Raw genomic sequence first — 25,656 nt, 5'->3', positions numbered from 1 at the left:
AACAGTTGAGATCCTCCATAAACAATTCAGATTTCTTGCATGGAGGGAATGTCTTCAGATTTCCTAAAGATATATGGTTTAAAAAGGTAGCCCTGGACAATTGTCTTAAATTACATAACTTGATTTGTAACAAAATGCTAAAACAATAAATCGAGACACTTCACGTTTAATCTTAAGTATCTAGTCTGGGCTATCTCTGAAGTACAGTATCTTTAGGCTCTGTGTGAAAGTTTACTTTATGCCATAACTCACCTTGAGTTTCACTGTTTTGCATAAAGATTCTTTGTTTTAGTTAAAGAGTCTATTTGGCTTTACTTCTTTTCAGAAGAGTTCATTCAGCCATGCTTCATGTCTGTAGTTTAAAGGAAAACTCCACCCAAAAACTATGTTTTGGTATTTGTTTCAATAGTCCAATAAAGTCCCAAAATGTTTTGCATGTAGCAATCAAGTTTTCAAGATATGTAACTTTCAAAATACAAAAATCTGGCTGACATGATCCAATTAGAGGCAGCTGGTAATCGTTGCCTCTAATTGGGGATCATATTTAGGAAGCCCTTTCTCGCACCTGCTTTGTGGGATATTGTTTTGAGTGAGTGCATGTAGCACTACGGTACTTCACGGTCGTTGTTTGTTTCTTGGTTTGTTTAAGTTTCACTAAAATAAAGATGTGGAACTCCAATCACGTTGCGCCTTGGTCCGTCTCTCCTCACGACCGTGACACAGTGAGAATTGGGTTCTCGATCCGTCCTAGCGGAGCTAGCTCGTAAATCAAGCTCTTGTTGAATCCCGTCGGGAGAAAAGTAAAAACATCTTCTCCCCTGAGAAAAGCCTTCAATTGCAGTTATTTGCTGTTCTTTCAATTAAATGATACCTACCAGTTATGATATAACTGCTGCCATCCTCCTCAAGAGCAGCCATTGTTGTTATGATTTTTTACTTCAGCGCCCAGGATAGGAGCTTCTTGTTGTCGTCATCAACTAAATCACCCTCACAGATTATCAGAGGAGGCTAATTGGTCCGGCCATACGATGGAAGGAGAGAGTGGGGCTCAAATGGTTTGAGTCTGGTTGTGGCCACACTGTATCCATGTAACAAAACAGAATGTAAACTTGCGAGTTCAGGATGGTTCGTACGAAGCTACCTCCCACCTGGACAAGAGGAACATCTACGTGGTAATGCTGTTAATTTACTTTAGCCCAGCATTCAACATCATACTGCCCTCCAAGCTCATCACTAAGGTCAAGACCCTGGGACTGAACACCTACCTCTGCGACTGGATACTGGATGCTGACCCTCAACACGAGGGCCCCTCAGGGGTGAGTACTTAGTCCCCTTCCTGTTCACCGACAACTGCGTGGCTGTGCACGAATCCAACACCATCATTAAGTGTGCTGATGACACAACGATGGTTGGCCTGATCAGTGACAACGATGAGACAGCCTATAGGGAGGAGGACCTGGCAGTGTGGTGCTAGGACAACAACCTCTCACTAAATGTCAGCAAGACAAAGGAGTTGATCATCGACGGGGCTGTAGTGGAGCTGCATTGCCACTTGGTATGGCAACTACTTGGCATGCGACCGACCGCAAGGCGCTACAGAGGGTAGTGCTTACATCCCAGTACATCACTGGGGCCGAGCTCCCTGCCATCCAGGATCTCTATACCAGGTGGTGTCAGAGGAAGGCCCTAAAATTGTCAAAGAATCATAAGGCTCTATTTTTGGCTGGCGTTAGTGTCAAACGCATGTTAGTTTGCAATTTCGTCACTGTAAAAACTGATGCACTGGCATTCTCCAGCCCTAACGCCAGTTTCGGCAATTTACCTGTCTTATATCAGCTTGCTTGCGCTCAGATAGGCGGGGTGGAAATATTTGATGTGTTTCCTAAAAAACAAGATCCACAGTGGTAATTTCAGGCAGCGCTGATGGGGATATTTAAGATCAATCAGAAGCTGGTTTTAGAGGTAACGCAGTTTGTTATGACGTGAATTTTAACAAGGGAAATGCAGCCTATCCTGCCGTGACGCACAATACCCATATGCGCATGGAACATGAGTAGCCCGATGGGCTTTTGGTGCCTATATACTTCGTATTTAGAAACATAAAAAACGAATGTTTTTTCCCATTTTGTTTTACTTAATTAAAAACCAAGCATAGCCTCCCTCTTCTCAATTAAGGRTTTTTTTATCTGCCCAATGCAATCATGAGGTAGTCAAGGCTGTCGATAAAGGGTTTGGCTCCTGAGACCACTTGGAAATAATGTACACTGTAATTGTTTGAGTGTTCATTCTTTCATGACTAATAAATCCAATTAGTTGAATTGAGTAAATACCCTGCACGTTTTACAGAGTAATTATTTGATTGACTATACATTCATAATTTAGTAAGTATATTAGTAAATGCTATTTACACTACACATAGCACGCATATGCAAGGGTTCCACCTTGACATCCCTGGTCTACTTGACTCAATAAATTAATGCTAGAACATTGGTTGCCAGGATTAGCTATTTGTATCTAGACTCCTAATAATTGCATAACGGTGCAAGATGGACACATGTTCAATATAGTCATACTGAGAGGTGATGCAAGGCTCGCTACCTTGACTAGATCCTCCAGAGATGCACAGGGCCTGTTGCATTTATTCACATTATAATGGCGTCAGATTGATGAATGTAGTTTATTATTATATTCAACATAATTCTCATTTAACTACACCATAAAACGGCTAAATAGTTATTCCGGGCAGTGTATCAATACACCCAGTCACTACAAAGATACTCAGTTGCAGGACAGGAAGGAAACCGCTCAGGGATTTGGCCATTGGTTACTTTAAAACAGTTACAGAGTTTAATGGCTGTGATAGGAGAAAACTGAGGATTGATCAACAGTGTTGTATGAGACAAGAGAAATGGAATAGAGCTAAGCTCAGGTAACATCCTAGAAGAAAACCTGGTTCAGTCTGCTTTCACTGGGAGACAAATTCACCTTTCAGCAGGACAATAACCTAAAGCCCAAGGCCAAATACTGTATAGACTAGAGTTGCTTACCAAGACAACCTTTAATGTTCCTGAGTGGCCTACAGTGGTTCTTCCTTTAAAAGTTGTATCATAATGCAGCACACCTTGCAGGCTGCCGCAGAATTCTATGGCACGTTATTTAAGTGTCAGCTATTGTTGCCATTAATGCTAGTTAGTGTTAGTTTTACCACCAGAGGGCATCTTTGAGAAGCATTTGACAGTTTTTAATATTGGCGGTCCTAGTGAATTTAAAACCTTTTTTGTAAGAACATAGTATATGGGATTGATTTTAAGAAATTAAGCTTAGATAATTTGATTAATATTAGTGTTTCTATTCCAAGAAAAACAAAACCCACAGGGTTTCTGCGCTGTCCAATGTGGTTTTACCTGTGGTTGCGGAGCTGGGGCAAAGTGCAACTAAAATGTAGCTGAGATGTACAGTAGTTGAAATAAACATCTGCATTTTGAAAGTCTTTTTTTATCATTATTTTATTAATGAAATCATAAAGATGTTGAAGAACAGATACTATGTAAAACTGTAGAATACTTACGTTGGGGGGGTTTTATTGTGTGTGTTTCGATCCTCTCTCACCTCTCACTCTCTCTCACACGCACAATCACTTGCTGTCTTGACCTCTGAATGCTCAGCTATGAAAAGCCAACTGACATTTACTCCGAAGGTGCTAACCGGTTGCAACCTCTGTAACCACTGTTTATATTATTTACAGTAGCGATTGACAGCTGGGGTCATTTTGTTTTTCACAAGCGTAGCAGGCTATGAATTCTGCAAACAAGCCAACCTAACTAAGAAATACATTTCGTGGTTGCCATGGTGAATAATCCAATAATAATTGTTTGGAAACATAAGGAAACATCAACGAGCTAACCTGAATCTCTAAATGAAAATAGTGGCAGATCAATACAGATAAATGAATTACAGTACTAGATCTAATTAAATTTAGAGGATTCTAAACTAATATCTAACGGGCTTTTATACAATTATAACGCAGGGCTAATAATAAATAATAATAATGTACTTGTCCTCTTGCTCAGTTGTGCACTGGGGCCTCGTACTCCTCTTTCTATTCTTGTTAGAGCCAGTTTGTGCTGTTCTGTGAAGGGAGTAGTACACAGTGTTGTACGAGATCTTCAATTTCTTAGCAATTCCTCACATGGAATAGCCGTAATTTCTCAGAACAAGAATAGACTGACGAGTTTCAGAAGAAAGTTATTTGTTTCTGGCCATATTGAGCCTGTAATCGAACCCACAAATGCTAATGCTCCAGACACTCAACTAGTCTAAAGAAGGCCAGTTTTATTGCTTCTTTAATAATCAGAACAGTTTTCGGCTGCGCTAACATAATTGCAAAAGGGTTTTCTAATGATCAATTAGCCTTTTAAATGATACATTTGGATTAGCTAATACAATGTGCCATTGGAACACAGGAGTGATGTGTCCAGCTACAATAGTCATTTACAACATTAACAATGTCTACACTGTACTGCTGATCAATTTATGTAATTTTAATGGACCAAAAATGTGCTTTTTTTTCAAAAACAAGGACATTTAAGTGACCCCAAACTTTTCAACGGTAGTGTATACAGGTGAAGTCGGAAGTTTACATACACCTTAGCCAAATACATTTAAACTCAGTTTTTCACAATTTCTGACATTTAATCAGAGTAAAAATTCCCTGTCTTAGGTCAGTTAGGATTTCCACTTTATTTTAAGAATGTGAAATGTCAGAATAATAGTAGACAATGATTTATTTCAGCTTTTATCTCTTTCATCACATTCCCAGTGGGTCAGAAGTTTACATACACTCAATTAGTATTTGGTAGCATTGCCTTTAAATTGTTTAACTTGGGTCAAACGTTTCAGGTAGCCTTCCACAAGCTTCCCACAATAAGTTGGGTGAATTATGGCCCATTCCGCATGACAGAGCTGGTGTAATTGAGTCAGGTTTGTAGGCTTACTTGCTCGCACACGCTTTTTCAGTTCTGCCCACATATTTTCTATAGGATTGAGGTCAGGGCTTTGTGATGGCCACTCCAATACCTTGACGTTGTTGTCCTTAAGCCATTTTGCAACAACATTGGAAGTATGCTTGGGGTCATTGTCCATTTGGAAGACCCATTTGTGACCAAGCTTTAACTTCCTGACTGATGTCTTGAGATGTTGCATCAATATATGCACACAATTTTCCTACCTCATGATGCCATCTATTTTGTGAATTGCACCAGTCCCTCCTGCAGCAAAGCACCCCCACATCATGATGCTGCCACCGTCATGCTTCACGGTTGAGATGTTGTTCTTCGGCTTGCAAGCCTCCCCCTTTTTCCTCTAAACATAACGATGGTCATTATGGCCAAACAGTTCTATTTTTGTTTCATCAGACCAGAGGACATTTCTCCAAAAAGTATGATCTTTGTCCCCATGTGCAGTTGCACACCATAGTCTGACTTTTTTATGGCGGTTTTGGAGCAGTGGCTTCTTCCTTGCTTAGCGGCCTTTCAGGTTATGTCGATTTAGGACTCGTTTTACTGTGGATATTGATACTTTTGTACCTTTTTCCTCCAGCATCTTCACAAGGTCCTTTGCTGTTGTTCTGGGATTGATTTACACTTTTCGCACCAAAGTTCGTTCATCTCTAGGAGACAGAACGCGTCTCCTGCCTGAGCGGTATGACAGCTGCATGGTCCCATGGTGTTTATACTTGCGTACTATTATTTGTACAGATGAACGTGGTACCTTCAGGCGTTTGGAAATTGCTCCCAAGGATGAACCAGACTTGGCTTATTTCTTTTGATTTTCCTATGATGTCAAGCAAAGAGGCACTGAGTTTGAAGGTAGGCCTTGAAATACATCTACAGGTACACCTCCAATTGACTCAAATGATGTCAATTAGCCTATCAGAAGCTTCTAAATCCATGACATAATTTTCTGGAATTTTCCAAGCCTTTTACAGGCAGTCAATTTTGTGTATGTAAACTTCTGACCCACTGGAATTGTGATACAGTGAATTATAAGTGAAATAATCTGTCTGTAAACAATTGTTGGAAAAATTACTAGTGTCATGCACAAAGTAGATGTCCTAACCGACTTACCAAAACTGTAGTTTGTTAACAATACATTTGTGGAGTGGTTGAAAAACGAGTTTTAATGACTCCAACTTAAGTGTATGTAAACTTCCGACTTCAACTGTATATACAGGGTCAATGTACTGAGTCAATGTACAGGGGTACAGGTTAGTCGAGGTAATTTGCACATGTAGGTAGGGGTAAAGTGACTATGCTTAGATATTAAACAGCGAGTAGCAGCAGTGTAAAAATAAAGGGGCGGGGGGGTGTCAATGTAAATTGTCTGGTTGGCCACTTAGTCATCAGCTCTGGTAAAAAGGTACACCGTGTACATTATCCATAATGTCCTCTGGTCTCTGTCTATCTATTAGTGCAATGGGGCATCAGGAATCCCAGTGGGCCATCGAGGGGAATTCAATAAATATTTTACAATGTGCCAATCCTCTCTGTCAGCAACCAATGGCAAGCCATCCTGATCACAGCATGGGGCTAGGCTGATTGAGCCAACACCAGAGATCTGGCCTCAAACAAGCAGGGAGTTGTGCCAATTTTCTCTTCATGGGTTTTCAGATCAGTGTTTTATTTAATGATTAAAAATTAAGCTCTGAGGGAGTAGAAAGGGAGTAGACTGTATTTTATAGAGGGGATATGAGAATCATGAGTAAATGTGGGTAGTGGGTGGGATTTTCTTTTGGGGTTATATTTTGTTTTTATTAACATTACTGCAAAATGTCAATAAAAAAGTTATTGCAATAAAAAAAAATTGGTGTAAACTATGATAAGAAATGATCACTAGTTATCTACTCCCCTTTATGAACTGATTTTGTAAGTGGGTGGCTGGCCTTCTCACAGAGATTAAACCATCAGTATGACGAATCACATAAGGAAACCATGAATGACATTAAGATAACCTTAAAACAACCTTCCCTCTGAGCTTGCTTTGCTCTGTAGAGTGAATACATTCCACCATTTCAACTAAAAGCAGAACACATACAGTGGGGAGAACAAGTATTTGATACACTGCCGATTTTGAAGGTTTTCCTACTTACAAAGCATGTAGAGGTCTGTAATTTTTATCATAGGTACACTTCAACTATGAGAGACGGAAAATCCAGAAAATCACATTGTATGATTTTTAAGTAATTAAATTGCATTTTATTGCGTGACATAAGTATTTGATCACCTACCAACCAGTAAGAATTCCGGCTCTCACAGACCTGTTAGTTTTTCTTTTAGAAGCCCTCCTGTTCTCCACTCATTACCTGTATTAACTGCACCTGTTTTGAAACCTTGTTTACCTGTATAAAAGACACCTGTACACACACTCAATCAAACAGATCCAATCTCCACAATGGCCAAGACCAGAGAGCTGTGTAAGGACATCAGGGATAAAATTGTAGACCTGCACAAGGCTGGGATGGGCTACAGGACAATAGGCAAGCAGCTTGGTGAGAAGGCAACAACTGTTGGCGCAATTATTAGAAAATGGAAGATGTTCAAGATGACGGTCAATCACCTCGGTCTGGGGCTCCATGCAAGATCTCACTCGTGGGGCATCAATGATCATAAGGAAGGTAGGGATCAGCCCAGAACTACACGGCAGGACCTGGTCAATGACCTGAAGAGAGCTGGGACCACAGTCTCAAAGAAAACCATTAGTAAACACTACGCTGTCTGGATTGAAATCCGCAGCGCACGCAAGGTCCCCTGCTCAAGCCAGCGCATGTCAGGCCCGTCTGAAAGTTGCCAATGACCATCTGGATGATCCAGAGGAGGAATGGGAGAAGGTCATGTGGTCTGATGAGACAAAAATAGAGCTTTTGGTTAAACTCCACTCGCCGTGTTTGGAGGAAGAAGAAGGTTGAGTACAACCCCAAGACACCTCCAACCGTGAAGCATGGAGGTGGAAACATAATTCTTTGGGAGATGCTTTTCTGCAAAGGGGACAGGACGACTGCACCGTATTGGGGGGAGGATGGATGGGGCATGTATCGCGAGATTCTTGGCCAAAAACCTCCTTCCCTCAGTAAGAGCATTGAAGATGGGTCGTGGCGGGATCTTCCAGCATGACAACGACCGAAACACACAGCCAGGGCAACTAAGGAGTGGCTCCGTAAGAAGCCTCAAGGTCCTGGAGTGGCCTAGCCAGTCTCCAGACCTGAACCCAATAGAAAATCTTTGGAGGGAGCTGAAGTCCGTATTGCCCACCGACAGCCCCGAAACCTGAAGGATCTGGAGAAAGGTATGTATGGAGGAGTGGGCCAAAATCCCTGCTGCAGTGTGGTGCAACCTGGTCAATACTCAAGGAAACGTAGTAGATCTTTGTAATTGGCAAACAAAGGTTTCTGTACCATATTAAGTTTCTGCTTTTCTGATTGGTATCAAATACTTATGTCATGCAATAAAATGCAAATTAATTACTTAAAAATCATACAATGTGATTTTCTGGATTTTGTTTGAGATTCGTCTCTCACAGTTGAAGTGTACCTATGATAAAAATTACAGACCTCTACATGCTTTGTAAGTAGGAAAACTTCCAAATCGGCAGTGTATCAAATCTTGTTTTCGGCCACGTAATATCCACAGTCAATCCAGGGCTGCTAGGATTCTGTTTTGTTCCAACAACACACCATAAACATGACTGGTGCTGTCAATGAGGACATAACTCAAATAGTGCGGAATTCTGGCATTTAAGAAACAAACCAAATGCAGAATCAGAAATGACTACGCAGAAGAACACTGGAGCCATTCCATTCTGGTATTCCATCTTGGGCATCAGAAAGGGCAAAATATTTTCTTTGTAGGCAATAAAATACAGGGTGTCTATAGATGGGCAATCCTGGACTGTGATTGCAGCCCAGCATTCCTAAGGTCTGGGGGAAGGAGGGGGGATAAAGGGGTGAGGAGGAAAGGTGAGGAGGTGTCGTGTGCAACGAACTGTGTGTGACCGACTGTGGTGTGCCGTACGGCCAAGTATGTGTATGTGCATGTGTGTGCGTGTTTGTGTGTGAGTGCATTAGCACCGGTGTGTTTTGTGTGTGAGAAGGCAGATCTGCTGGCTTTGTCAAGGTCAAAAAGATTGCCGAAACTCCTTGGAATGCTGTAAATAATGCAGGGACTTACCAGCGGCTCTGCTCTGGACGGTTATGCTGTCTTACAGCAGGGGATATTTTGGCACAGAAGGGCGTTTGTGGGGTGGGGGAGTGGAGATGGCAATTTGTGTTAGATCATATGAGTCTTTTACGCCCCCCACACCATCCCTCTAATTGTTTGAGCGATTAGGGTCCCATGAGGTCGGTAGTGTAAACTGTTAAATATTACTCCATTATTGAGTTACAAAGTACTGGGCAGAAATCATCATCAGGGCTTTATTGCTTACAGTGTATGTGTACGCATGTACACACAAACAAACCACACACAACACACACACACAACACACACACACACACACACACACACACACACACACACACACACACACACACACACACACACACAGTGATAATCACCCCATAACACTCTCTGTCATACCTAAATAGACTCCAGCACTACATTTGACTCAACACACATTATAAAAAGACAAAGGATTTCCATCACTTCACCCACTGAGAGATTGACTAGGATACCATTGCATTCATGCCATTGCCATGCCATTGCATTAATTTTCATGGCAGTGTTTGCTATTGGTAGCTTATGGGTTATAGCACACCTAATGACAGTGTCTATACACACACACGCACATGCAGTCATACACGCACACACACACGGACACACACACACACACACATAAACACACACACACGGACAGACACACACAAGGCTATGATTACATTCTCAAGAAGCAAACAGCAGTGGCGTAACAATCAGTAGACTCACCCAGCCTTGCAGTCATTGGAATGACATTAGGGACTTCTTCATGGCTCACTTTCCCTGTTTCCAGGCCTACAGCTACAGTACAGCTCCTGTTATAGGGTCGTGATTGACAATGTTTTCACTGGAAATTCAGCTCAATTCAAATCAGAAAAATTATGGATATTAAACATTTAGGTACATATACGTGTCTTATATCGMCTGAAAGCTTAAATTCGTGTTAATCTAACTGCATTGTTCGATTTACAGTAGCTATTACAGCAAAAACATACCATGCGATTGTTTGAGGACAGCGCCCCACATCAAAATATTTTTCCACCAGCACAGGTTTCATACATTCACAAATACGGTTTAATATTCACTTACTTTTTGAAAATCTTCCTCTGATTTGTCATCCAAGGGTCCCAGCTATAACATGTAGTGTCCTTTTGTTAGATAAAATCCTTCTTTATATCCCAAAAAGACAGTTTAGTTGATCTGAGTTAAAACCTGTTATGGCTGCAGCCCGACACCGGTACACCTATGACAACATCCAGCTCAAATGCAGGGCGCGAAATTCAAAATCTATTTTTTTTTTATATTTAACTTTCACACATTAACAAGTCCAATACAGCATTTGAAAGATAAACATCTTGTCAATCCAGCCAACATGTCAGATTTTTTAAATGTTTTACAGAGAAAACACCACATATATTTATGTTAGCTCACCACCAAATAAAAAAGAGGACAGACATTTTTCACAGCACAAGTAGGATGGCATTAGTGCAGGCACAAGCCAACCTAACTAACCTAGAGACCAACCTTAAATAACCTAGAAAAAACTAACATCCAGATGACAGTCGCTATAACATGTTAACAAAATAATCTATGTTGTGTTCAAGAGAAATTGCATATTTTGCTAAAAGATCAGTGTTTACATTACTGCTACCGATCATAGCTACAGTCAGGAAATCGCACGGGAGTAGCCAGAGAAAATAGACACCCAACGTCAACGTAACTAATTACTTCATCATAACATTCAGAACAAATTATGGTGAAGCTTAATGAAAGACAAATATCTTGTGCAATACGAGAATTATTTCCGATTGTTGACAGGTTTTAAGGCGAATAAACACAATATATCGTGTCTATACTAGCTTTACTACATAGCTAGGCCACAGAGCAGACATTGATCTAGTCAAACGCGTAAGCGTTAGCCCCACAGTTCGACGATATTTGAAAAAAGCATACCCAAATTGTCGGTCTTATCTTTTGCTGGATTTCATCAGAATGTTGTTCTCCAAGGGGGTCCTTTGTGTCAAGAAAACAAAACCGTTCTTTTTTAGTTTCGATCCAGACGTTAAACAATTCCCTCTCTTGAATTAGCAAGCACACTGGCAAGTTGCGACGCTAACCTCTCCATCTTTAAAAAATATGTTGTGCGTGCATCTGCGACGTCTAATAGTCCAGAAAACATTTCATAGTATAATTCAAGTATATTGTGAAAAAAACCATTTACTTTAGGATGATATTGGTGACATTGGTATCAAAGTAAATCTTAAAGCCAGAGATCATATTACCTTTTACAGAGTGTTTTCCAGGAGCCGGTCCAGGGTGCTACTTCGGCGCCCCAGGAAGAAAATTAAACTGCGCAATACTCACCAAAGAGGCTGTGTTAATAAGGACGAGATAATCAGACTGATTTCTTCTCTCACTTCCGCATGACACCCAGAGGAAGGCGTATGACGTGTTTCTACAGTCCTAAGTGACATGCCCTTTTATAGACAAGGGCTCGAAGAGCGACATCGATTTTGGAAATCTCACTTCCGGATAGGAAATGGACTGTAAAAATAGTTCTGTTCCACTTAGAGAAATAATTAAAACGGTTTTAGAAACTAGAGACTGTTTTCTATCCAATAGTAATAACAATATTCCATATTGTAAGAGCAAAAATTGATTAAGAGGCCGTTTGAAAATTTGCACATATTTTCCAGTTTTTCAATACGCCCCCTGCAGCCATAACAAGTTAATCCACTCGTTCAACTTGCAGAGAAAAGAATCCAAAAATCTACCCCTAAACTTTGTTTCAACAAGTCAAAATATGTTTCTATTTACTTCTCAGATACCCTAAAATGTAATCAAACTATAATATTTATTTCGGAAAGAAGTATGTTCAATATGAAACCGATTTTAGCAGGTGCGTACTATCTTCATAGCGACCGCAAAGACAAATTTCCAAGACTGTGTCCCTGTACTAAAACTGATATTTCTTATTTGTTTTTAAAGTTACAAGCCTGAAACCTTGAACATAGACTGCTGGTACCATGTGGAAGCCATATGAATTGCATCCAGGGAGCAAATTTTCAATATGACCTTTTACTTGCCTTTCTAAGAAGATGGTCTCTCAACAACAACAAAAATTCTGGTTGGTTTTTCTTTGGATTTTCTCCTACCATATCTATTGTGTAATATTCTCCTACATTATTTTAGCATTTCTACAAACTTCAATGTGTTTTCTTTCCAATGGTACCAATTATATGCATATTCTGGCTTCAGGTCCTGAGCAACAGGCAGTTTACTTTGGGCACTTCATTCAGGCGGAAATTGACAAAGGGGACTAGCCCTAAGACATAATTATAGGGTCGTGATTGACAGTGTTTTCATTCGAAATTCAGCACTATGAAAAGATGAGTGAAGCTGGGATTAATGTGTCAGGGTTTATAGAAACTAAAATATAGGCTACAGTAGGCTCTGTGGCACAGTGGAGTCTGCTGGGAGGAGCTGTAGGAGGACGGGCTCATTGTAATGGCTAGAATGGTATAAATGGAATGAAGTCAAACATGTGGTTTCCATACCTTTGATGTGTTTGTACCGTTCCATTTGTTCCATTTCAGCCATTACAATGAGCCCGTCCTCCTATAGCTCCTCCCTCCAGCCTCCACTGCTGTGGCAGAATTGAAACAGAAGCTGTTCATGACATATAAATGTGAGAAAAATGTTTATGTTTAAATTGTCCAAACACACCTCCTCCTTCCAATAAAATGTAAATATATATTTGAAGATAATATCTTTGTCTGGTTATCAAAGAAGGGATATTAGGAGAATATTGTATCCAAAGGTGACCTCTATCATTGGTTAGCTACGGTAAGAGGCAGTAGCAGTACAATTTTAGCGGGTGTGAGAGCCAGATGTCTCCTTATTTTAAAGCTATATTTTTGGGCATTTTATGCTTTATTGGATGGAGGAGAGACTGTGGGAAAAATAGATAGAGAGCTTTGCTGAAATAGCAGTGGGCCAGATTCTAACCTATGCTGCAGCAGTATATGTGATCTAGAGTCAGCAGTTTAGACCCCTAGACCACTGTAGGCCACAGAATCTTCCTTCTTTACCCTGTGATACAGTAGCCACGAACCCCTCCTTTGGTCGGGCAGTTGGAAATTATACACAATTACTAAAATGAATTTGTCTCACAAAACAACACTTGATTCAACACAAAATTCTTGAATGTTATACACTGAGTGAACACCTTCCTAATATTGAGTTGCACACACTTTTGTGTTGACTTCAATGATTCCCACAGATGTGTCAAGTTGGCTGGATGTCCTTTGAGTGGTGGACCATTCTTGCTACACACAGGAAACTTTTGAGTGTGAAAAACACAGTAGCAGTTCAGTACTTGATACAGTCAAAACGGTGCGCTTGGCACCTATTACCATACCCTGTTCATAGGCACTTACAGTGGCAAGAAAAAGTATGTGAACATAAAATGTGGTTATAAAATTTGATGCGATCTTCATCTAAGTCACAACAATAGACAAACACAGACTGCTTAAACTAATAACACACAAACAATTATACATTTTCATGTCTTTATTGAACACACTGTGTAAACATTCACAGTGCAGGGTGGGAAAAGTATGTGAAGTTTGGGATTTAATAACCGGTTGACCCTCGTTTGGCAGCAATATCCTCAACCAAACATTTTCTGTAGTTGCGGATCAGACCCGGAGAACGGTTAGGAGGAATTTTGGACCATTCCTCTTTACAAAACTGTTCCAGTTCAGAAATATTATTGGGATGTCTGGTGTGAACTGCTCTCTTGAGGTCATGCCACAGCATCTCATCTCAATCTCAATCTGGAGTTGCCAGGTCAGGACTCTGACCTGCCCACTCCAGAAGGTGTATTTTCTTCTGTCATTCTGTTGTTGATTTACTTCTGTGTTTGGGTAGTTGTCCTGCTGCATCACCCAACGTCTGTTGAGCTGCAATTGGCGGACAGATAGCCTAACATTCTCCTGCAAAATGTCTTGATAAACTTGGGAATCCATTTTTCAGTCGATGATAGCAAGCTGTCCAGGCCCTGAGGCAGCAAAGCAGCCCCAAACCATGATGCTCCCTCCACCATACTTTACAGTTGGGATGAGGTTTTGATGTTGGTGTGCTGTGCCTTTTTTTATCCACGCATAGTGTTGTGTGTTCCTTCCAAACAACTCAACTGTAGTTTCATCTGTCCACAGAATATTTGGCCAGTAGTGCTGTGGAACATCCAGGTGCACTTTTGCAAACTTCAGAAGTGCAGCAATGTTTTTTTGGACAGCAGTGGCTTCTTCCGTGGTGTCCTCCCATGAACACCATTCTTGTTTAGTGTTTTACGTATCATAGACTCATCAACAGAGATTTTAGCATGTTCCAGAGATTTCTGTAAGTCCTTAGCTGACATTCTAGGATTCTTCTTAACCTCATTGAGCATTCTGCGCTGTGTTCTTGCAGTCATTTTTTGCAGGATGGCCACTCCTAGGGAGATCAGCAACAGTGCTGAACTTTCTCCATTTATAGACAATTTGTCTTACCATGGACTGATGAACATCAATGCTTTTAGAGATACTTTTGTAACCCTTTCCAGCTTTATGCAAGTCAACAATTCTTAATCGCAGGTCTTCTGAGATCTCTTTTGTACGAGTCATTGTTCACATCAGACAATGCTTCTTGTGAATAGCAAACACACATTTTGTGAGTGTTTTTTATAGGGCAAGGCAGCTCTAACAAACATCTCCAATCTTGTCTCATTGATTGAACTTGTCTCTGATTGGAGTCTAGGGGTTCACATACTTTTCCCAACCTACACTGTGAATGTTTAAATGATGTATTCAATATAGACAAGAAAAATACAATAATTGATGTGTTATTAGTTTAAGCACACAAAGATCAGATCAGATCAAATTTGATGACCAATTTATGCAGAAATCCAGGTAATTCCAAAGGGTTCACATACTTTCTCTTGCCACTGTACATCTTTTGTCTTGACAATTCACCCTCTGAATGGCACACATACACAATACATGTCTCAATTGTCTCAAGGATTAAAAATCCTTCTTTAACCAATCTCCTCCTCTTCATATACATTGATTGAAGTGGATTTAACAAGTGAGGATCATAAGGGATCATAGATTTCACCTGGATTTACCTGGTCAGTCTGTCATGGAAAGAGAAGGTGTTCCTAATGTTTTGTATACTCAATGTATATATGGGGCCTACAACAATCTCAGCTCTGCAGATTTTGCTGCGAAGAGACAGAATAATTTGATCATTTATTCTGGTATTGCCCCCATGTAGCTTGTAAAAATGTAAATAATAATGAATGTSTCACTCGTCCAGACACTGTGTCTCTGTCTCTGTTGCCGCTGCAAAGCAGCTGTTTCCATGGCAACCCATACCTAAAGAGCCTCTATCGATCGGTCTGACTGGTTTTTGTGACCCAAATGGCACCCTATTCCTTAGTACAGATACTTAAAGTGATTTTGTAGTCATTACTCAAACCGATAAGAGTCACAGTGACCCTGTAGGTAGTTCAGATTTGAGTTGTATCAGCTTGAACATTTTGAGTAACCCCCCACTATGCCACACCTCCAACATAATTTCCCAGTGTGCCTTGCCTTTTCGAGTGAATTATAGAGTTACCACCCATGACTATATTTGTTAGTGACAGAAGGTAGGTTTCCATCCAATGAAAATCAGATTTTTATCATTGGATGGAAATGTGGTTAGTGACATGGTTATTGAATTCATTCACATTCAGTCCTGTGACCTTCACCAACTGAGTTCCTAGGTGAATATTATCTTGAAGACAATACATTATATATTTGGTGGTTTACAGGCAACATCAGGTCTAAAAGTAGGGTTTCAAAATTACAGTAACTTTCCCCAAAATCCCAGATAAAAATGTTTTATTTCCCAACAGGAATCAAATCAAATCAAATTTTATTGGTCACATACACATGGTTAGCAGATTAATGCGATTGTAGCGAAATGCTTGTGATTCTAGTTCTGACCGTGCAGTAATATCTAACAAGTAATCTAACAATTTCACAACTACCTTATACACACACAAGTGTAAAGGAATGAATAAGAATATGTACATATAAATATATGGATGAGTGATGGCCATGCGGCATAGGCAAGATGCAGTAGATGGTATAGAGTACAGTATATACATATGAGATGAGTAATGTAGGGTATATAAACATTATATCAAGTGGCATTGTTTAAAGTGACTAGTGATACATTTATTACATCCAATTTGTAATTATTAAAGTGGCTAGAGATTTGAGTCAGTATGTTGGCAGCCACTCAATCTTAGTCACGGCTGTTTAACAGTCTGATGGCCTTGAGATAGAAGCTGCTTTTCAGTCTCTCGGTCCAAGCTTTGATGCACCTGTACTGACCTCGCCTTCTGGATGATAGCGGGGTGAACAGGCAGTGGTTTGGGTGGTTGTTGTCCTTGATGATCTTTTTGGCCTTCCTGTGACATCGGGTGGTGTAGGTGTCCTGGAGGGCAGGTAGTTTACCCCCGGTGATGGTTTGTGCAGACCTCACTACCCTCTGGAGAGCCCTGAGGTTGTGGGCGGAGCAGTTGCCATACCAGGCGGTGATACAGCCCGACAGGATGCTCTCGATTGTGCATCTGTAAAAGTTTGTGAGTGTTTTCGGTGACACGCCAAATTTCTTCAGCCTCCAGATTTGAAGAGGCGCTGTTGCGCCTTCTTCAGCACGCTGTCTGTGTGGGTGAACCATTTCAGGTTGTCCGTGATGTGTACGCCGAGGAACTTKAAACTTTCCACCTTCTCCACTACTGTCCCGTCGATGTGGATAGGGTAGTGCTCCCTCTGCTGTTTCCTGAAGTCCACGATCATCTCCTTTGTTTTGTTGACGTTGAGTGTGATGTTATTTTCCTGACACCACACTCCGAGGGCCCTCAACTCCTCCCTGGATGCTGTCTCGTCATTGTTGGTAATCAAGCCTACCACTGTAGTGTCGTCTGCAAACTTGATGATTGAGTTGGAGGCGTGCATGGCCACACAGGGAGTACAGGAGAGGGCTGAAGAACTCACCCTTGTGGGGCCCCAGTGTTGAGGATCAGCGGGTGGAGATGTTGTTTCCTACCCTCACCACCCGGGGGCGGCCCGTCAGAAAGTCCAGGAACCAGTTGCACAGGGCGGGGTCTAGACCCAGTGTCTCGAGCTTAATGACGGGTTTGGAGGGTACTATGGTGTTAAATACTGAGCTGTAATCGATGAACAGCATTCTAACATAGGTATTCCTCTTGTCCAGATGGGTTAGGGCAGTGTGATTGCGATTGCGTCATCTGTCAACAGGTAGGGTGGAGGTGATATGATCCTGTGGGGACGCTATATTGGTGATGTTTGCCTGTTTTGGTCCGGCTCAGAAGATTAACTTATTTCCTTCCATCAATACCTTAACAGCATTAACCCTAACAACAAGCTAACTATGGAGTACAGCAAAGATAACATTCATTTTTTGGACCTCGACATTAGTAAAAATGACAAAGGTTGTTTGCACACATCAATCTTTAGGAAGCCTACAGATGGGAATACCATTCTGAGAGCAGACAGCTTTCACCCCAAAAGGCTAAAAGAGAACATTCCATATGGCCAATTCCAAAGAGTCCGCAGAATTTGCGATCAGGAAACAGACTACAGTGTCAAATCTGCTGAATTGGAGGATCGCTTCTTGAATTGGGGCTACAGCGCTCAAGTCCTGAAAGATGCTGGAATACTTGACAGAGAACTTGTTGTGAAGGGGAGTGCCTCGTGATACAGCAGAGAGAGTGTATTTTGTTACAAAATACAGCACTGAAGCAGAGAACCTTAAAATAATAATTCAAAATAATTGGGGAATCATCCAAAGTGATACGCTTCCCTGAGCCACCAGTTGTAAGCTTTAAGAGATGTCCTACCCTAAATGACAAATTAGTCCACAGCTATCTTCCTGGTGACTCTCAAAAAAACTTGGCTTGACCACAACCCCAAGGGCTCTTTTAAATGTAACCAGTGCAACCACTGCAGAAATATTGCCCAGAAAAAGTATTTTGTTGACACTTCTAAAATTGTGTATTACGTCAAGCATTTCATTAACTGCAAAACCACTCATGTCATTTATAGATTGGAATGTCCACAGTGCAAGGTGTTCTACATTGGATGGACAAAGAGACGCCTTCAAGACCATTTAGCGGAACACAATGACGCCATACGGGCAGGCAATGAAGACTACCCCATGGCAAGGCACAACAAGTCCTTACACCATGGCAACCCTGCCTCCCTACAAGCTATTGGTATTGATCATGTTCCGGCCTCAATTAGAAAAGGGGACCGTCTTAAACAGTTAAACCAAAGGGAAAGTTTTTGGACTTACAAACTACAGGCCACTAAATACCATGGTTTAAATGAAGATATGYATTTCTCACCCTTCCTGTAGGGTCGAGATAGGTCAATTTGCTGTCATCTTGTGGACATTTTGCTCAATTGCCCTCAGCTATGTTTAGACTGCTGTTGTTCATGTTTGCTGTGTTCTAGTGTACTATGGAATATATTGCTTTCTTATTCTTGACACTTCACCCAGTCATATTTAAGGTTAGAACTAKCTTTCTAGGCATTCTGATACTTCTAGCTTGGAGTTGAATTTTTTGATAACATGGGTATAGTATTTCACTTTTTAATGTGTATAGTATTGCTTACTAGGTGTATCCAATCAATTTTGTAACCACTCCCTCTTCAAATTAGGGCTAATTGGAAAAACTGGTCAAAAGAGGACAATGTATTATTTCTTTGTACTCCCTGACGAAGGCCATGCAGCCGAAACGCGTCAGATTTTTAAAACTTTGTTTCTATTGAACATGCCATACAAATAAAGGCATTTTAATTAACTATATTAAGAGTGCCTTGGCCCTTCTTTCTTTTTGATGACCAATTCACCCCTTTTACCAAAAAGCACCTTCTGTCTACCAAAATGTACTATTGTGTACCTTAGTTCCGCTTCCCTTCCTCCTCTTTCTACGTGATATGATCCTTGACTAGTTTCTCAAAGCACTTCATGATGACGGAAGTGAGTGCTATGGGGCGATAGTCGTTTAGCTCAGTTACCTTAGCTGTCTTGGGAACAGGAACAATGGTGGCCCTCTTGAAGCATGTGGGAACAGCAAACTGGGATAGGGATTGATTGAATATGTCCGTAAACACACCAGCCAGCTGGTCTGCGCATGCTCTGAGGACGCGGTTAGGGATGCCGTCTGGACCGGCAGCCTTGTGAGGGTTACAATGTTTAAATATTTTACTCACGTTGGCCACGGTGAAGGAACACCCGCAGGTTTTGGTAGTGGGCTATGTCAGTGGCATTGTAATGTCCTCTAAGTGAGCAAAGAAGTTGTTTAATTTGTCTGGGAGCAAGACGTCCATGTCAGCGACGGGGCTGGTTTTCTTTTTGTAATCCGTGATTGACTGTAGACCCTGCCACATACGTCTCGTGTCTGAGCTTTTGAATTGCGACACTACTTTGTCTCTATACTGACGCTTAGCTTGTTTGATTGCGGAGGGAATAGCTGCACTGTTTCTATTTGATCATGTTTCTGGTCACCTTGCCATGATTAAAAGCAGTGGTTTGCGCTTTCAGTTTTGCGCGAATGCTGCCATCAATCCACGGTTTCTGTTTGGGTAAGGTTTAATAGTCACCGTGGGTACAACATCACCGATGCACTTGCTAATAAACTCGCTCACCGAATGTTGTTGTCTGAGGCTATCCGGAACATACCCCAGTCCACGTGATCGAAGCGATCTTGAATCGTGGAATCCGATTCGTCGGACCAGCGTTGAACAGACCTGAGCACGGGCGTTTCCTGTTTAAGTTTCTGTCTATAGGCTGGGAGCAACAAAATTGAGTCGTGGTCAGATTTTGTAATCCGTGATTAACTGTAGGAGGGCGAGGGAGGGCTTTGTATACATTGCGGAAGTTAGAGGAACAATGATCCAGAATTCTGCCAGCCCGGGTTGCGCATTCGATATAGGTTTCCAGTTTACATAGAGTCCAATGAAGTTATTTCAGGGCGGTRGAGGTGTCTGCTTGGGGGGATATACACAGCTGTGATTATAATCAAAGAGAAATCTCTTGGTCGATAATGCTGTCAGCATTTGAATGTAAGGAATTCTAGGTCAGGTGAACAAAAGGGCTTGAGTTCCTGTATGTTGTTATGATCACACCACGACTCATTTAATCATAAGGCATACACCCCCGCCCTTCTTATTACCAAAAAGATGTTTGTTTCTGTCAGCGCGATGCGTGAAGAAACCGGGTGGCTGTAAAAACTCTGATAACATATCCCGAGTGAGCCATGTTTTCATGAAACAGAGAATGTTACAATGTTACAGTCTCTCTGGAAGGCAACCCTTGCTCGAATTTCGTCTACCTTGTTGTCAAGAGACTGGACATTGGCAAGTAATATACTTGGGAGCGGTGAGCGATGTGTCCGTCTACGACGCCTGACCAGAAGACCACTCTGTCTGCCCCTTCTGCGGCGCTGTTGTTTTGGGTCGCCTACTGGGATCCGATCCGTTGTCCTGGGTGGTGGTCCAAACAGAGGATCCGCTTCAGGAAAGTCGTATTCCTGGTCGTAATGTTGGTAAGTTGACGTTGCTCTTATATCCAATAGTTCTTCCCGGTTGTATGTAATAAGACTTAAGATTTTCTGGGGTAACAATGTAAGAAATAATACATTAAAAAACACAATACTGCATAGTTTCCTAAGAATGCGAAGCGAGGCGATCATCTCTGTCGGCGATATCATGCTCCATTGAGCTCCAATTACTGGAAAATCTGGTAAATTTACCTGCATTTTGCAACCCTACCTGCAAGTCAAATTATGCTGGCAAAATGATGTGCAATTCCTATTGGAATCCAGCCAGAGATATCCAACAGTTTACATTTTTATTCACCCTCAACCTGCATTCATAATGACTGCCAGGGTTAGGAACATTGTGAGGAGACTACCTAAGTCATCTAAACTGGAACAACCATTTCAGTAACGTGTAAATAAATCTAACTAAATGATTGGATTAGTTTAGAAAAATGTATGTTATTTATCTTTGTGTAGCGTAAGATTATTCCCCAAAATCTACCTGCAGTAGAACATTTTGTTGATGTGAATACTTATTTAGTTTTGAGTCAGTACCACATAAACATATTAAGTAATAATGACTTTTCATTGACTTAATATAAGTATTTGATTTAAAAATGCCCTGGGGTTTACAATGCATGTGTCCTTTCGCTCTCCCCATTTAATACTGAGCGAGAAGAAGTCACATGGACAGGAGCCTTGAGTGCTCAACATACCACATAGTTGGCAGGAAGCCAGTCCTTTAAGGGAAACTATGAAATCAAGCACCAACATGGTGCCTTAACTTATGGCAGGTCAGGTGGGACTTTACAGTGGATATTTTGTTGCCACATTATAATGTCGTCACCCAGCTCAATGTAACAATGATGGGTTTAGGCTACTATGTGATACTCAAATTTTCTCTATACCCATCATGAGGTTGCTACAACAGTTTGGGGGAAAATTTGAGTAATCCAGACACTGACACATTCAATACCAACTTGTACACTCTTGCCTGCATCTAGCTGATCTAGGGTGTAATATTTTTTGTTCCATTTGCTTCCGCTTAAGAAATGTTTTTCAACAGAATCGTCAGAATGAATACACCCTGATCACCGCTAACACAGTTCACTTTCATAGCAGGCACATACAAACAGTATGATTATTTGCTCATTGTATAATTCCTTCTCACATCTGAGTGCTCTCCTCTCACATTTTCCCTTCACATGTGGACTTCAATGCACAATACAACAGGTGTCTGTGACCAGGCAAAAAACATTTTCAATCAAACCTTCATACCATAACTGCTAACCACTACACACAGCCTACATTGTTGTCACCTAACATCATAGTCAACATAGCTAGCTACTGGATCTAACACATTAATAAACATGCTGCAATCATGCAGTACAGTGTACAYCAAGCAGGTTAGGAGTTACACCGGTGGGCCCCGGTAGCAATACATGTATAAAACCAAAAGCTTACCTTGACTTGGAAGAGTTCCAGTGTTGGATAGCCATAGCCAGCCAGCTAACATAGCAACCCTCTCTGTTTGAGCCGGGGGTTTGAGTAGGCTAAACTAGCTAGCTGCCTTCACTAGCTATGTAAGTGAAAATAAAAACAAAAATACTATTTCGATCTCTCTTGCTTCTCCTTAGTTTTTGAAGAAATAAATAATTTTAAAACTGTTCAACTATTGTATTTCTCTCTGTTTGAGTCAACTACTCACCGAAGTTTATTCAGTGCAGTACTAGCCATCTGTAGCTTATGCTTTCAGTACTAGATTAATTCTATGATCCTTTGATTGGGTCGACAACATGTCAGTTCATACTGCAAGAGCTCTAATAGGTTGGAGAACGTCCTCATAATTACTGTGTACGTCTATGGAACGGGATGAGAACCATGAGCGTCCTATGTTTTGTATTGAAGTCAATGTACCCAGAGGAGGACGGAAACTAGCTGCCCTTTGGCGACACCATGGTGCTACCCCAGAGAGTGCTGTTGAGGCTACTGTAGACCTTCATTGCGAAACAGTGTGCTTTAATCAATTATTTGTTGACGCAAATATATTTAGAATAGTTTCATCTGAACAGGATAACTTTTTAATTGTTTCACTATTTTTATTTGTATAAAATTCACTGAGGAGGATGGCCCTCCCCTTCCTCCTCTGAGGAGCCTCCACTGTTGGACAGACGGACTAAAAAGCATCTTGGAGGTCATTGGTCAGAGACTCCGATGTGAGGTCAGTTGTTGCAGTTTTGCATTAATTTGTTGTTGTTAGGAATGTGGGAGAGTAATCTGATCTTGGATCTACATAGATGAGACACTTGTATCCATACGTGGGTAAAGGTATGGTGTGCCAAATGCCCAAGTGCAAACCTTTCCTATTTCTGAGCACAGTCACATTGCAATTTCTAAACTCAATCACTCAATCTCTCTGTCTCACACACACACACGCATGCACACACGTACTCGCCTCATAAAAGCCCATTCTATAAAGACCTTTATGAGAGCAGAGGAAATGCTGAGTCACAGGTAGGACACGTGACGTTTGTGTTGTGATCACATGCTGCTGGTGTTGGCAGCGATCCAATGTATACACGCACTAGCAGAAATGCACACACACATACCCTGAGCCACTATTCCTCTTATATCTGTACTCTGTTCAGTCACAGCCAGCCAAGTCCAGATGATCCCCGTCACTAGTGTGTTCCACTAAAGGAACAGCTTGTACTACTACTACACTTTAGAACTACACTGGCTTTCAGAGTTATCTTTTTGGCCACCCGTGAAAGTAAATGAAATTCTCGTTAATCTGTTCTGTTATATTGTTAAAGCTCATGAACCATTAAAATAATATATCACACATGGAATTTCCTATGGCTGGATATGGACTCACTCAATATCCTGAGATATGCAACATCCATGTTGATGAATACTGACTGTATACATCGCATATCTGTGTTTTCTCAGCACATTCAAGATAATAAGCTATATCGATTCCAGATATGCTTCTCTTGGCTGAGGTCAAAATCCGGAACGTGTTAAGCTTTTTGATATGCTGAAAATAAGAACTTTTCAGCACATGCTCAATAATTAATATGAAATCCATATTTTTCTTTCATGCACAAATCGTTTTTGGATTCCCTCCGGGTATCATACATGGTATGGCCAGATATTGACTCCTGAGATAGGCTTTTATGGACATCTTATTTTCTCTATATGACAAATACTGAAAGTAGGCCTATATTCTCTCAGCATATACAATGCATAAGCTCCTAACTGTCTATATCAGGATCTTGATATGCTTTTTGATATGCTAAATGAGGACAATTTCTGATGCTTATTTGAATTTTAAGGACATGTTGAATAATTTGACAAATACTAAATCCAGAATTTTTTCAGACTCCAGCTGAACGTTTTGTATGTCATCTACATAAAGGCAAACTAAAAACACCATAACTGGTAGCCTAGCAACAAGAATCACATATTTTCTGCTGTGGAGATCCAACTGTCATTTTTGAATTAGGGTGCCACAAATTAGTTTGTGAAAGGTGTGCGGTCGAACTGACAACTGGAGAAATGAAGAAATGAGAAGCAGTTCAGAATATACCTCAAAGGGCCTCCCGAGTGGTGCAGTGGTCTAAGGCACTGGTTTGTCAGGCTGGGATTTCCTTGTCCCACTGCGGGCTGGGCGCATGCAAGCTGACTTTGGTCGCCAGCTGGACGGTGTTTCCTCTGCCATGTTGGTGTGGCTGGCTTCCAGGTTAAGCAAGCAGTGCAGCTTGGCTGGGTTGTGTTTTGGAGGACGCATGGCTCTCGACCTWCGCCTCAAGTATGTAGGGGAGTTGCAGTGATGGGACAAGACCGTAACTACCAATTGGATATCACGAAAAAGGGGATAAATAAAAACAATATACCTCAAAGAAGTTAACGCTAAAGTGGGTAGCTAGTTTGAGATTTTATCTTGGTAACTAGAATCAAAAATGCTCACTAATTTGACCCTCTGGAGACCCTTGCGGTTGCAGACGGTGCAATTGCCGTACCAGGTGAATATGGTGTATTTGCAGTCTGCAATTCGATGCTTTCTTGATGTGGGTGTTGCCTGATATCAGAAAACGCCCATTGATACCTGCCATTGGTCAGTTCCGGTGTTATGAGACTGGTGGTTTCTCGACACAGATGATTTGTTTCCATAGCAGGTTAGGATAATTAAAGTGATTTGTTAAATGATCTAGTGTGGCAGGTTAGGAGACTGAGGTTAAGATTAGCTACAATGCTACAATATTGTCAACAACTGTTGTCCCCGACACGAAAAAAATCGGTCACGGATCAATGGCGTGCATCAATGGGTGTAACTTGATATCAAGAAATTCCAAGAAAACACCCCTAATTGCGGTCTGCAATTACACCCTTCTCTACTAGCCGGTGATACAGACCGACAGGATGTGCTCAATGGTGCATCTGTAGAGGTTTGTGAGGGTCTTAGGGGCCAAGCCGAATTTCTTCAGTCTCGTGAGGTTGAAGAGGCGCTGTTGCAGTGTGGATGGACCATTTCAGGTTATCTGTGATGTGCATTCCTAGGACCACTCCACCAGGGCCCTCACCTCATCCCTGTAGGCTGTCTCGTCACTGTTGGTTATCAAGCCGAGCACTGATGTGTCATCTGCAAACTTGATGATTGAGCTGGAGACGTGCGTGGTCATGCAGCCATTGGTGAACAGGGAGTATAGGAGGGGGCTGAGCACACACCCTTGTGTTGAGGATCAG

Source organism: Salvelinus sp. IW2-2015, unplaced genomic scaffold (genome assembly GCF_002910315.2).
Source record: "Salvelinus sp. IW2-2015 unplaced genomic scaffold, ASM291031v2 Un_scaffold1724, whole genome shotgun sequence".
NCBI classification, from domain to species: Eukaryota; Metazoa; Chordata; class Actinopteri; order Salmoniformes; family Salmonidae; genus Salvelinus; species Salvelinus sp. IW2-2015.
This window is presented reverse-complemented; position numbering follows the sequence as displayed.